Here is a 13,800-nt window from a genome sequence, read left to right on the forward strand (position 1 = left end):
TTGTTTTAGATTAACTTTTGGGTTTTTTGAAGTAGAGCTCCTGAAGCCATTACCAACATTGAAAGGTTTTTGACTGATCGAGCCCCCCCACCCAAGCTCAGGTTGAGGGTTATGGTGGAAGCAGATTGAATGTGGTAATCCTGCAGAGACCAGATATCCTGTAATGCTCTACCTCCATATATCAGATTTTTCATATGTGCAGGATATCCAACCATGTATGATGGACTACTTCGGGAGATTCACACGGTCTTCTTGATTAACCCATATTAATAATGAAAGCCCAGTTGGAGTTTTAATAAAATTTGAAAATGGTTGGGGGTTACCAGATACCGAGAGGCATCCTCCCACTTTCCCAAATGTCGCACAACAAAGGAAAGTGTGTAAGCCACAAAGGGTCAGATGGAATGATTGATGGCGAAAGAAATAGATAGAACCATCACTTTGGAGGCAAATAAGAGCTCTCAGACTAGCTGAGACCTGGGGGAACTTGTGATGAGGAGATACAACTGCGATATGGGGATGAATATAGTCTGACTGCCACCTTTGTTTTTAATGAAGCTGAGGAAGCCAGGATAATGGTTTTTCCATCGCCCACTTTGACAAAAAGTTGGAGAAACAGATGCGGTCGACCTGTTCCCTCCACCATGCCAATATTCTTGTGGAGTGCCCACAACTTGTCATTGAGGAGCGTGCCTTGTTCGTTGACTAACTCAAGCACAAGACAGGGGCCACTGCTAGTCGCAACCCATGTTTTGCAGGCTTGCTAAGTTTGATGCGACATGAAAGGAGTAGCCAAATCCAGTCACAAGGACACAAAAACCGTCCTCTTCAACCAATGCCAAAGAGCCCACAACATCCCTGCTATCCTTTGTGAATAGACCCACAAGGGCCCAGGGAGCAAAGAAGCCAAGGTTGGCAGGACAAGGTCAATATTGCCTCTGGATACAAATCCCTCAAACACCCAGATAAACCATGTCCACCATTCGAGCCATCCTGCAAAATGAGCTTGGCGATCGCTCCCAAAAACTCAATTTTGCGCAGAATAACCCTAGCTCCAGTTTGTTCCATTTCTCTCAAAAAATAAATTGTTATATATATATATATATATATATATATATATATATATATATATATATATATATATATATCATTTTTATTAAAAGAAAATATATACATATTAAATTTTGTTGAATATATAACTAATATTTCACTTCTTTTACTATAAAAATAATTTTTTTACAAAATAAAATCAAGTATAGATACTTAATTTTTCTTATTTTATTTTATTATAATAATTAATATAATTTCTATTTTTAATATATATATATATATATATATATATATTTATTTATTTTTTTAACTTCGATTTTCCTTCCCTTTTAACATTTAAAGTTGAAATTTAAATTATTTCAAATATATCAAAGTGATTATGAGAAAGAGATATGGATTTTTTCCATTTTCAAAATGTGCTTTCCTTTGGGAATGGATTTTTTCTACATCCATGTTATCTAACTTCAAAACGTTGAAATGTTCTTCACTCAACTGCTATTAACATCCTCGTTGTTCAATCTCCAAGCACAAATTCCAAAATAAAACACCTATAAAAAAAACAAGAGCAGTGGCAACATCACCATATGGTTCTTTTTTTGGTTCAACGTTTACCGTTCACCAATTTCTAAACTAACACATAAAGAATACTCCAACTAAAAAAAATCAGAATAATAGTAATAATAACTATATTGCAAAAGGAATCCATACATGCAACTCCACTCTTATTTTTTTCCAAACCAACATTACACATAAAGTGTAATAAAAAAGGAGAGAAGATCATCATCTAAGCTCTCTCTTCAACACACTGAAATCTCAAAATTGTAAGGAACTCAATAATTAAACATTCCTAGGATTTGTATTGAATTATAATATAATATTTTATTATTAATAATGGTATTATTGTGTATTTTAATTATAAAATTTAATTAATGTGAATTTATTAATTATAAAACTTTCAAATATATTTTGAATAATTTTATTGAGGGTAATTTATTTTGAATCTTTAAATTTATTATTGATATATATTTATTTTAATTTAGAATCTAAATGATAAGGATGTTTAATTATATTGATATTGCACTTAGAATTTATTGATCATCTTCATGACTAATATATTGAGGTGGAAAATAGTAGATATCCAAGTTGTACTTAAAATTTGATAAAATGTATCAATGATTAAGTCTTAATTTTGATCCTTGGAATGTATTATTAGATTGGAATATATATAAAATGTAAATTTTTGGAATGTGATAAGAGTCAAACCATGTGTTATAAGTTGCATTGAATTAATGTCTTAAGGTGTAGAGTACATTGTAAACCCCCGAGGGGCATCTTAATTGGAAATGGCCATGAAAATTAAGTGTTATGTGTGAGGATGTTCGAGGTTCAAATTCCCCCCGATTCACTTGTGCCTACGAAAGGGGCATACATAGTCACCTATAGGTTATAGTGGGAATGCCATCTGCCCCATGTAATGTGAGTATGAGACCAACCCAGTGCATCTCAGTGGTTGATTAATCTAGATACAAAATATGTAGAGTCCATTGTAATTACACTCATATGAATTCTTAATGTGTAGCTTAAGGCTAATGCCGAACTAGTGAATGCTATTTATCTAAGGCATAAATATTCATATAAGGACCATGTGCTAGGATTGCCATGTCAGGTTGAAACTTTGTAAATATATTGATTGAATAATAGTATTAATGGTCCAAGATAGTTATTAAGAGGACATGAATGAGAGGGGTTATAATTGCACTAGAGGAAAAGAGGAAAGGAGGTCTATGGAAAAATGAATGCTCTATTTCGAAATGACAACCGTAGATATTGACCATGTGCCTTCATCTATCTTATTGAACCATTTGAACAATCATTGTCAAATGTATGTTAGAGGTTGTTCAGGGAAGTTTTATGTAGTTATGAATGCATGTGGTTGGGTATAGGTGTATCAGTTCCCTATTTTTGTTTGTTAAAAGCCATGTCAAACCTAATTCCTCGGCCTCCTAAAATTTTCCATTTTATAATTCATACAAAAAGGACATTCCTATCATTTATATATCATGCTAAGAGACAAGTTCATGCTATCATATGGTGGGACAAAGACTTATTGTTTGAAAGGTTTTTTAAGGAATAGCCATAATCTTGGTTTGCAAGCTAATAATACATGGGCTTTCAAAGATGAACAAAATAAATTGCAATGAAGAGAAAGTATAAGGTTTATTTGAGTTTAGAAGGCTATAAGAGAGTATTAAATGCTAGAAAATTATGCCTATATCCATGTATATTTCTTTCTCTATATATGCTTGAAAAGTTATGTAAAACTCTTATAGAAAAACTTAAAAGGAAAATAATAGATAGCATTATTTTACACACACTAAGAGCGTTTAAAAAGGGGAGGATTCTTGAAGGACTATAAGATACAGAAAGGAATTCCTCCATATATGTATGAGGTGTTATTAAGTATATATGGAGGTATAGTTTTGCTAGTGTTATGTGTGGGGCAAAAATAATGAGTGCCAAGACTAGTCCAAAGATTCAAATAGTTGCCTAAAGTCTTTGGTCATGAACTTTTGGCTGAGAATGGGAGCAAATGGGTTTGCATGGATAGATAGAATCATGTGACTTGTTCCTTTTTCCTAGTGGCATTATAACCCAAAACAAGGGTTATATACTCATTGGATACCTTGGTTGGGTGGAACATTGTTCATACACGACTAGCTTCATGAACACATTCCTTTTAGATAAGTATTCTTGTATATCTCATGGGTATGAAAATTATTTCCATAATTTATATACATTTTATGAAACTCCCATGAATTCCATATGTTATTACATAAGTTGTGTGTATTAATAATTAATTGTGCATTTGGGCCTTATGCACCTTCAAATGGGTATTTTATGCACATATTATCCAATTTCATTCATTATTTCTTGTATCATGCATGAAATATAATATTTTTGGAGTTTCCATGACATTTGAATCGATTAAGATCTTGAAAAGAGATCTGTAAATGCTAGGAAGTGTTTTTGTGTATGTTGGTAACCATCCATCATTGAGTATATCCTCGAATAGGCACCATGGAATGGAGTTATTAGAACTCCTTGGTACAAATCTAGGTTGAAATGGGATTCATTGGAAAAGTTGGTTGTACGATGACCATGGCCAAATTATTTTCTTTTGGATGTTATTGACCTTTTTGTGCCTAGGACAAGTAGAAATGTTCTATTGGTTCAAGTTATAAAGGTGCACCCCAAGGATGAGAACCTTTATAGTCTATAAATATCTAGGGCATATAGATAGTTATCATATTAATAATTGGAGTTAAATATCAAGAAAAATTGTTTGATATATTGTATGGTATTGAAGCCATGAGAGAAGGACATGTTTCTCCTTCCTATTTATGTAAGTTATATACTTTTATAGTAGAGGAAGGGGATCCTTATGACCTGTAATCATCTTAACCATCTATTGATTCCAATATCAATGGCGAGATAAGATCTAGGGTGGAAGTGCCCAAGGGGTATTTATTGGACAAGGTATTCTAGAAAGAGACAACCAATAGGTTGTCATTACTATAGACCATAAACATTTCATAATTCTAATTAATATTGACCATTTGATGTTCAAGATTGGTGGTGGAGGATTGGCCGAATGACATAAGCGGTAAAAATATTATTGTTGTAATGATGAAGTTGAAGGGATAATATAAGTTGTTGCATAGTCATGATAAAAAATGGAGAATAGACATAGGGTCATTGAATGGCCCTTTGGAGATGTGCCAATGGAGACACATGGCACCATTTGACTTGTGAAAATTTTAAAGTAGCTTCCCCAGGGAAGGAGGCCATTTGGACTCGTAGCAATCTCAATTGTTGAATTATTTCTTGATAAATTAAACAAGATCAACCCATGATATAAATGTTTACAACTTAACTTTTTGAGGATGTGGTTAGGGAGACATGTGGAACCTCTTGATTGGTGTGATGTGGACTCCTAGAAACTTTCTAGTAGGTGGAACATTCTAGTAATCATTCTTACAATTATTGCTTTCACTATATCTACTAGATCAACCTTATTTAATAGAGATTACCTAAATATAGAAAGCTATCTATCTACATAACAGGGTTAGGATAGGAACCTAATAAATTTTTTGACTGAGTTAATTGGCCATACGTCAAACTGATTCTTATGCATACAATGCACCATCCTCATTTTATTTCCTAGATTAAAAATAATTATTTTTATGTAAACTTTTATATGCTAACTAGTGGGTCAACTTAATTACATTAAAACCTTATTTAGGACTTAATTAAGGATGTCCCATATATCCAACATTGCTTCTCACATTTTTATTTGTCAATGAAATTTTATTATTCATCTCTATATTAGGTAAATAGATGGAATCCTAAAATTCTTATTCTTAGCTATTGGAATGTTATCAATGAAAAAAGTTTACTCTTTCTTTCCACCTAATTTGAAGAGTCAAAAGAGAGGTCATCTCTTGTATCTTACTCTATTTGACCCATTCATTTGAACATCTTCTTAGATATTTGTAATTTTACTTGAAAGCAAATTATTATGCTATGAAATATTATGAGTAGTTGGTGGAAAGGATAAGGATAATAATTTCTAGACAAAGACACATATGGATTTCTATGAGAGGTCAACTTATTTTGATCAAATATGTGGTTGAGGTTATTTCAATATTTTGGTGTTCTCTTGCCCTTATCTACAAAACACATTCATAATAAGATTACTAAGTGTGTTATAAGATTCTTATATTTAATAAAAAATGAAATTAATGTGATCCCTTTGATAAAATGGTATACTTTGTGCTAATCAACAACACATAGGGGTTAAAAGATATTAAGATTTTTTCCCAATTAATTAAAAGTTCGATTAGTATGGAGGTTTATAGTAGAATATAGTTTGTGGTAGGAGGTTCTAAAAGGAAAATATATCAAGCCAAATTCGATAATGGATTAGAGTAGATTTCCAACCAAAACAACACAAGTATATTCTTTATTCTAGAGAGTAATGGATATATATTATTAGCTAATTGGAAAGAATATCATTTAGCAAGTTTGTAATGGTAAATATCTTAGTATAAAATGTGAATCATGGATATTTATTCCCTCAAACAGACAAGAGAATGGAAAAGAATAATAATAAAAGAAAAATTTATAGTCTAAGCAATTTAAATTAGGATTATAGAAATTGTAAACACAAGTGATCCATGGTCTGTTGCCTAATGTTCTTTGGTTTGCTTCATATATATATAGATAGATATAGATATATATATAGATATTGATCTACCTAGATGCCTTCCTTGGTCATTAGGGTACTCTATGATATGTATTGTTAGGTCCTTATGATACTCTTGTAGCCCCCATATTGTTATTGTTGTGCCCCATAGAACCCAAATGTTATTATTGGTGTTCCCCTTAGAAACCCACTATTGTTATTGTTGAGTCCCTACATTATTATTATTATGTAGTCCCTAATATATTTTGACTCTTTATACTCCTATATCTACCAAGGACGTCTTTCCATTTGAATCATCCGACAATTGTTCAACTAGGACATTTGATCATAGTGCTCCAAGACCATTATTCCTACTGAATTAGAAGAAAAACTAACTAATGAAGATGAAATTTAGAAGTTACCTCTAATGATTAAAAGGAAAATTCTTTTTGAACTTCCACTTGTAAGTGTTATTGAATCAATGCATGAAAAAATAGGATCTACAATACTTGCAGAAATGAAACTATATTATTTTGCAATCAACCATATAGTTACTAAGTCTACTTGTAGACAAGAAGATAACTTACCAATTCATAAATCAAGATTCCATGCATCATATATCTAGCTCACACTTTTATATAAATCAATGTTCTATTTGTGCCAAATATGGGATAAAGAAACTAATGCTACTCTATTTTGTAGTGAAAGAAAATCAGGGTTTGGAGTGGCCTAGGTGTTTCCCTTTATCATAGAGTCACAACTAGGGGTCAACCTACTTCTAAACTAAGTCCAGATTGTAGAAAAGGTAGAAACAAGTGGAGAATTAGACTGCTACATGTATTCTAGAAGCGGTTGCAATAGGTTCCCTATATTGCTACACGAAGGCCTGTAATGTTACAGGAAGGCTGTCGAGAAGGTTTAGGAGGTAGGAATGATGGGTTCAAGGGATAACAAGGTGGTTAGAAGTTGAGTTAAATGGGTGAAAGGTGGCCAACACCCCTAGACAATATTAGATCCTTTGGAAGGCCTGTTTTTCACTAGGAGAGCTGCTCATGGTGATCTAAGAGAATGATCTCAAGAACAGAACTTTGAAGATAAAATTTGGGATTCATAAAAGAGGGTGAGGAAGTCCAAGATGGAGGTGGTGAAAGGACCCTTTCATGCAGATCCAAACAACCATGCAACACCACCTACATATACTCTTTTATCATTCACAAAATGAAACAAATAATAATGGAAAATATGAATTGAATTCAAATGCCATCTAATCCATTCGAAAAACTCTTATCTATTTAATAAATCAACTTCTAAGATATATTAAGCACATGAAAAAGAAGATGACTAACATAAATCTTCTTCCAAGAAATCATAAACATAGTATTTTTGGACTTTGATTGTAGATCCTTCTATTCATGCTCCCATGGGAGAGATGAGATAGAGGTTGTAATCAGAGGATTTTAATGGGGTTATTTTCTATTGGAATGCAAGAAACTAATAATAACTATAAACCAAAAGAAGATACAAATACACAAGAGGGACCTAAGCCACTAGGGTTGGGCCCAAACTTAAGAGTGTCAGCCCTCTGGAACTAACTCAGTGATGAATCAATAAGAAACTTCTCATTATCACTGCATCAATGTCTAATACATCATATAATAGTAAAAAATAGCAGTTCCAAGTACTTGAGCTCAATAGCTACCTAGCTGAAAGCAAAACTTGAATACTAATGAGCTCTTTTACATGTTTATTTATACAAGAGTGTAGCTACTAGCAACTCCCTAGAAAATAGGAATGTTTGTCTCCCATAAATTGAGATTGGTGGATCTTTTTCTTCATTAACTGCACTTGCTTGGCTACCAATGATCTCATCTTACTTGGATTCCAATGAACTCGAGCTGATGAGAGAGTGTGTGGTGATGTTGGGCTAATTAAAGGAGTTAAGGAGGTGGAAAACCTACTAGAATATCTCCCTGTTGTCTACTCTGAGCCCCTACATGTAAATTATCTAAAAAATGTTCCATTTCTGGCAATTAAACCATATTAGTCCACATGACATAGAAACACATCTTTTACCCCTCTCACTAAGCATAATATAACAAAATTTGTAAATAAATGTGAGAAAGAGATGGTTCTAATGCTGGAGGATGGCAATACGACCCTTATTGATGAGCCTCATCATCGCCCCTCTACTAAAATTGTTTCTCATCCTCTCAACAACTCAGTTATCTATGTCCATGTCCTTCATGGCCTTGGTGGCCTCCCTGACATCCGAAGGTTCCTCAAACGATGCGCCTTCTTGGGGATAGAAACCTACATTCTTTTCTATGTCTGTCCACTCCTTCTGCTCCTCTGCTTCATTTCTTCCTTCCTGTAGGCCTAACAGCAAGGGTGGGCTGAGCTTTAGTCCTATCCACATAACTTTTAATTTTTGCATGATTCTCTTATATAGGGGTGTCCTCTCCAATCATTCCTTTGCCTTTTAGGATAGTAATATTCTCTAATCTAAAGGATGTGGGGTAAGGCATTCCATCTCCTCTCCATTCCCAACAACCTGAGTGTTTCTTCAAAATGTGAGATGGCTTGTTCCTAGGTGGCAAGGTATTTGGTTGCTATTCAACATCATTGGAGATGATGCCATGATTTATAATGACATCCATTGGGCTTATTAGCTCTGACTTGATATATAATGGTTCCTTTTCTCCTTTGCCATGACTCCCTTTACTTCCTCATCTCTTGCCTCATCATGAGTCATCCAGAATGCTAAGGCAATCAGGTGTGTATCCCCCAATCTTGCATTGGGATCCCAAATATTCATATAAGTCAAATTGAGGTTATGAATGTAAAACTCAACAATTTTTGCTCTGTCCTCCATGCTATTTTAGTTGCATAATTCACTGAACTATTTGTAATCTTAAAATGGCATAGCCCCATGTTGTGCTAAGGTTTCAACTTTGGATGTTTTTATTACATTCTACACACCCATGTCAATGTTTTTTTCAAATATAGTGTAATGTACCTACGAAGGATAATATGGAGTACCTAGGTGTTATAGACATTTTTGTGCCTTACAGCATGAAGCATGAAATGTCAATAATCTAAGGGATCCAAAGTCCCTAAACATGTTGTTCCTACCCCTATAGGAACAAGGTCAGCAAACCAGAGCACTAAATATCAGTTCTCCACCTGAAAACACTCAAAAACAAGCAAATTCTGGATCATGTCAACTGCTCCACTGAGCATCTGCGCTGAATGTCAACTGCTCCACTCTGTACCTGCGCTGAATGTCAACAGTAATGAAGGCTACCTGCGCTGGGCAAGATTGGCCAAGTGGCACAATCATTCCTCAAGGTGTCAAATGCCCAGGAAGCTTCCAAAATGACACTTGGATCAAGGAATTCGCCTTGTGATGAGTAAGAGGGTCTAGATCTCCAAGTGGAAGCAAGAACCTCCAAGTGGAATCAAGAACTGAAGAATAACTGAAGTGGGGGAGGACACTAGTCAGCTTCATGCCAGCCTCAAGCTGACTCATCCTTTCTCCAAATCTCCTATATATAGAGCTCTCTCATGAGGTCTAGGGGGGCTGGAATCTTGTGAATGTAAGGAAGTGCTGTTGGTTTGAGTATAGAACTATTGGGTGATTTGCTTGAAGGAGGTGAAGAGGAGATTTCTTTCTGCTGGGAGGTGTTGCTGGATTGGGCCTCTTATGGTTGTAACACTCTCGGAACTTTACTTCTTCCATTAATAAAGCATTTGAGGTTCTTCTATATCCATGTGTCTCAATGGTGAATTGTTATACTTGTGTATTTGATTTATTCTAATCCTTGAATCAATTATGAATGTATGCTTCTTGTAGTTTCCTTCTCTTGCCCTTTTGCAGGATCTTTGTGTAGCTGGGCCAGTGAAAGAGCAAGGAGCTGGGAGCAGGCAGCAAAGAGAGAAGATTGGATCAATCATTAGCGGAAGACAACGGTTAGTGGATCTCTTTCTCCCCTCTCTTACATATCATAAAGAAGTAATCTCGAATAGCTTTGCATTCGGTTGTTGCTGAGGTACTATCACCCTTAGAGTGGGATAGGGTCATTCCGTATTGGATACTTTTCCCAACAACAAATTGGCAACTCCGCTGGGGATCGTATCTTGTTGGTTGTTTGTGTTTTTTGCTATTCATTTCATAAACAAAGGGAGTACCGAATCGAACTGCAGTTGGATCTTTCAAATGCAAAGTAGAGGGCAGCTACTCTAGCTCAGTTTCTGGGCAGGTTTATGATTTGAAGAGCTGATCCACAAGGACTCTAAATAGCTCTTAGTGATAGCTTTTCATCCTCCTTTTCATCCCTTAGTGTGTACTTGACTGATAGCTTCTGATTTGGCCAAAAACTGTGAATTTTTGAGCAATCTGTTACCCGGAAACTGAAGAAAATGAAAGTTTGAATCTTCAGTGCAGGTGCTGTGAAGGCAGTCTGCATTTCAGCGCAGTTCCCGAAGGGGCTACATGCACTGAAGGTCAAACTTCCAGTGTACTACCTGTGCTGGACCAGTTTTGCCTAGTGCTACTGGGGTTCCCTCCTGTTTCTTGCCCTGTTTTCACTCTTGTTTTTGCAGCCTGTTACAAGTCAATGTACCTATCTGAAACCAACTTTCCTTGCCACTATTCCGCCTCGGTTGTATAAAGAAACTGTGTTTGTTCTTTGTGTATTTCTTGTATCATTTGCAGTTTCTCATAACGAAAAGTGAACTAGTCTTGCTGTGGCCTCTTAGATCTAGACCTGTGATTAAGTGTCGTTTTGATCTTAAGAGTTAGTTTATTTGCTGTTCATAGCTGATTGAGCTTTTGCTTTCGTCATATTGTTTGAATTTATATATTTCTAGTGTCGAAACAAGTAAATCTTAAGGTGTCTTTTGATTTTGGACAAGCTTGTTTGCTTTCACTTGAAATTGAATTCAAAGTTATACAACAACTTTCTTTTTGTATCGCACCAACATTAAGAAAGAGAAAAGAAATACTTGCATTGTGCATGTGCATTATGACAGTTTGCATGTTGATTTAGGAAAAAGTGCATTAGTGTGTGCTCTTTGATCTGTGTGAAAAGATGTTGTCTTTCTTTTCCCTTAGTAGTTAAGATTTTCAAAGTTGAAAGATTGAAAAGCTTGCTTATCATCTTAGACTGCATTTAGGAGTGTTACTATACATCTCGTGGTGATCCATAAAGGCAAACTGCTAAACAAGATCAACCTTAAAATAAATTGAATTTACATAACAACGCATTGAAACATAACGCAAACACATAGAGGTCTAAGCTAGAGATGTGTTCCGGCATCGTTAAACGTGATATCTTAGCGTTGAGCGGTTGGGTGATTCCTCCACGGTGAAGCGATAAGTATCAATACGGACTTGTGCTCCCACGTACCGTCGCGTATATATTGGGAGACCCCTATAGGAACAAAGCCTTTATCCATAGGAAACCGTGTCGGCCGCCCTACTGATCGCAATGCAGTGAACACAGCATTCACGAAGATCGACCACTCGTACCGTAAAACGTATTCTGTGGTTTTGCGAAAAGTTTGGCACACCCTCTGCCTAGAACTCCAGAGCAGTTTCTTTTGGCCTTTTTCAACCTCTATAACTGAAAAAGTCCATCCGAGCATTTGTCACTTCGGGCTCGTTAAAACATCGAAGGAGACTAGAGTCATCTTTAGCTTTTTCTCGACTCTTAAAAAGTGAAAAAGCAAGTTGTGTCTAAAGCGTCGTTATAAAATTTATTTTAAACGGAACATAATCACCTCCTATTCCTGCGTTGATCTGTAAGTTGAGAACATGGAACGCCCCAACCAAGGAATTCCACATGATGGAAATCCTAGTCCTTTCTCCTCTTGGGGAGAAGTTGGTGCGCCCCACATGGCCACATTGTCACTTCCAGGACTGACAATTGGCCTGCCTATTTGGCTATTCTCAACCAATGTAGTTTAGAACACCATGGTTCCTGAACAGTCGAGTCAACAGTTAGATGAGTCTAGAGCTACCCACCAGCCTTCTACTTCCTATAAATCTTCCTCCAATCCTTCATCTTCACAAGGTAGAGCCGGCAAAAGCCAAGCTCCCATGGAGAAGAAGGAGAAGAAGAAGAAGGAGCCTAAGGCGACTGGGGGCAAGCAAAAGACATCTGACAAAAATCCACACACAGCACAGACCGGGCCTAAATCGCCATGTGTCATATGTAGAGGAGACCATTTCCATAGAGATTGTCACTGTATTCCCTGGATACTAAGGGACTGGTCACCTCGTTTGCACAATTCGGGAGCATCAACCTCTGATAGCCATGTTGAATGCCTACAGTCAACCAACGAAAGTGAAGGTTCAAGACAAAGAAGGGGAGCAAGATCCCCTTGCAGACTGTGTGAAGGCGATCACGCCATCCACCGTTGTCCCTTCTTAGACGAAGCGAAGAGAGTTTTGGAAGATCGCCCGGTTTCACCATTGAGGCTTCCACCTGGATACAAAAAACTCATGCCAAGTCCTTCGTTGGTTGAAAATACAGCTGGCCTGTTCAAGTGGTCAACTGAAGCGTCAGTCATTGAAAATGAACCTACTGAATCCAGACCAGACGAAAGTCTAAAGGTCGATACGGCAATTGACCCGGTTCTTCCTTCAGAGGTTTCATCCTCAAATGACACTGTCACTGAAGATTCATCTTCAAATGACACCCTCACCGAAGAGAATAAGGATGACACCATCCAAATTCTTTTCATCAACACCGACTCTGATGAGCATCAGGGCAATGCGCCCATTCCTTTATCGCAGGAAGGAACATCGTCAGGGTCATATCCGGCCGTGTATTCGGTCCCACCACCAAGCAACCTGGTTGTATCCTTTGATTGGAACCAACTAGGCAGACCCCGTTTGCCAGCCAGTATACCATTCAGAATCATAGTCCAAATTTATAGAATGGTAATGGCTGGCATTATCATTGATGAAGGGGCATCTGTGAGTATCCTTTCCTCTATTGCCTGGAAAGCACTGGGTTCCCCGGAGCTTTTGCCTGAGATAAGAAATCTCTCGGGTTTTGATAAAGGAACCAGTCGACCATTAGGGATCCTCCCCAATGTGCCTGTTACATTGAAAGGGAAGACCGTTCAAATAAACGTGATGGTTGTTCAAGGACCCTTGGATTATAACCTACTCCTTGGACGAGACTATATATATTGCATGGGAGCTATAGTCTCCTCACTCTTTAGAGTAATGTGTTTTCCACACGAAGGAAGAATGGTCAAGCTCGTAGACCAACTTTCATTTCCGGGATCACGCATCGCAAATAGTCACATACCAACCCTCAATGCTCTATTCACCCAAGAAATGTCTCCACCCCCAGTCCTCCTTCCCGATGAGTGCGAGTGATTCGGAAAGATGGGACCGGAACCCAGGGGGCATGCATCTTGGTCTGCTTCGGGCAGAGGAAACCTTGGGTATAAGGTAGAATTTCCGTGAAAGAATATGACTAGTCCGTACC

The sequence above is a fragment of the Pinus tabuliformis genome, chromosome 8, assembly GCF_031772625.1.
Source record: "Pinus tabuliformis cultivar Carrire ecotype Pingquan chromosome 8, CPIR1, whole genome shotgun sequence".
Taxonomy (NCBI): domain Eukaryota; kingdom Viridiplantae; phylum Streptophyta; class Pinopsida; order Pinales; family Pinaceae; genus Pinus; species Pinus tabuliformis.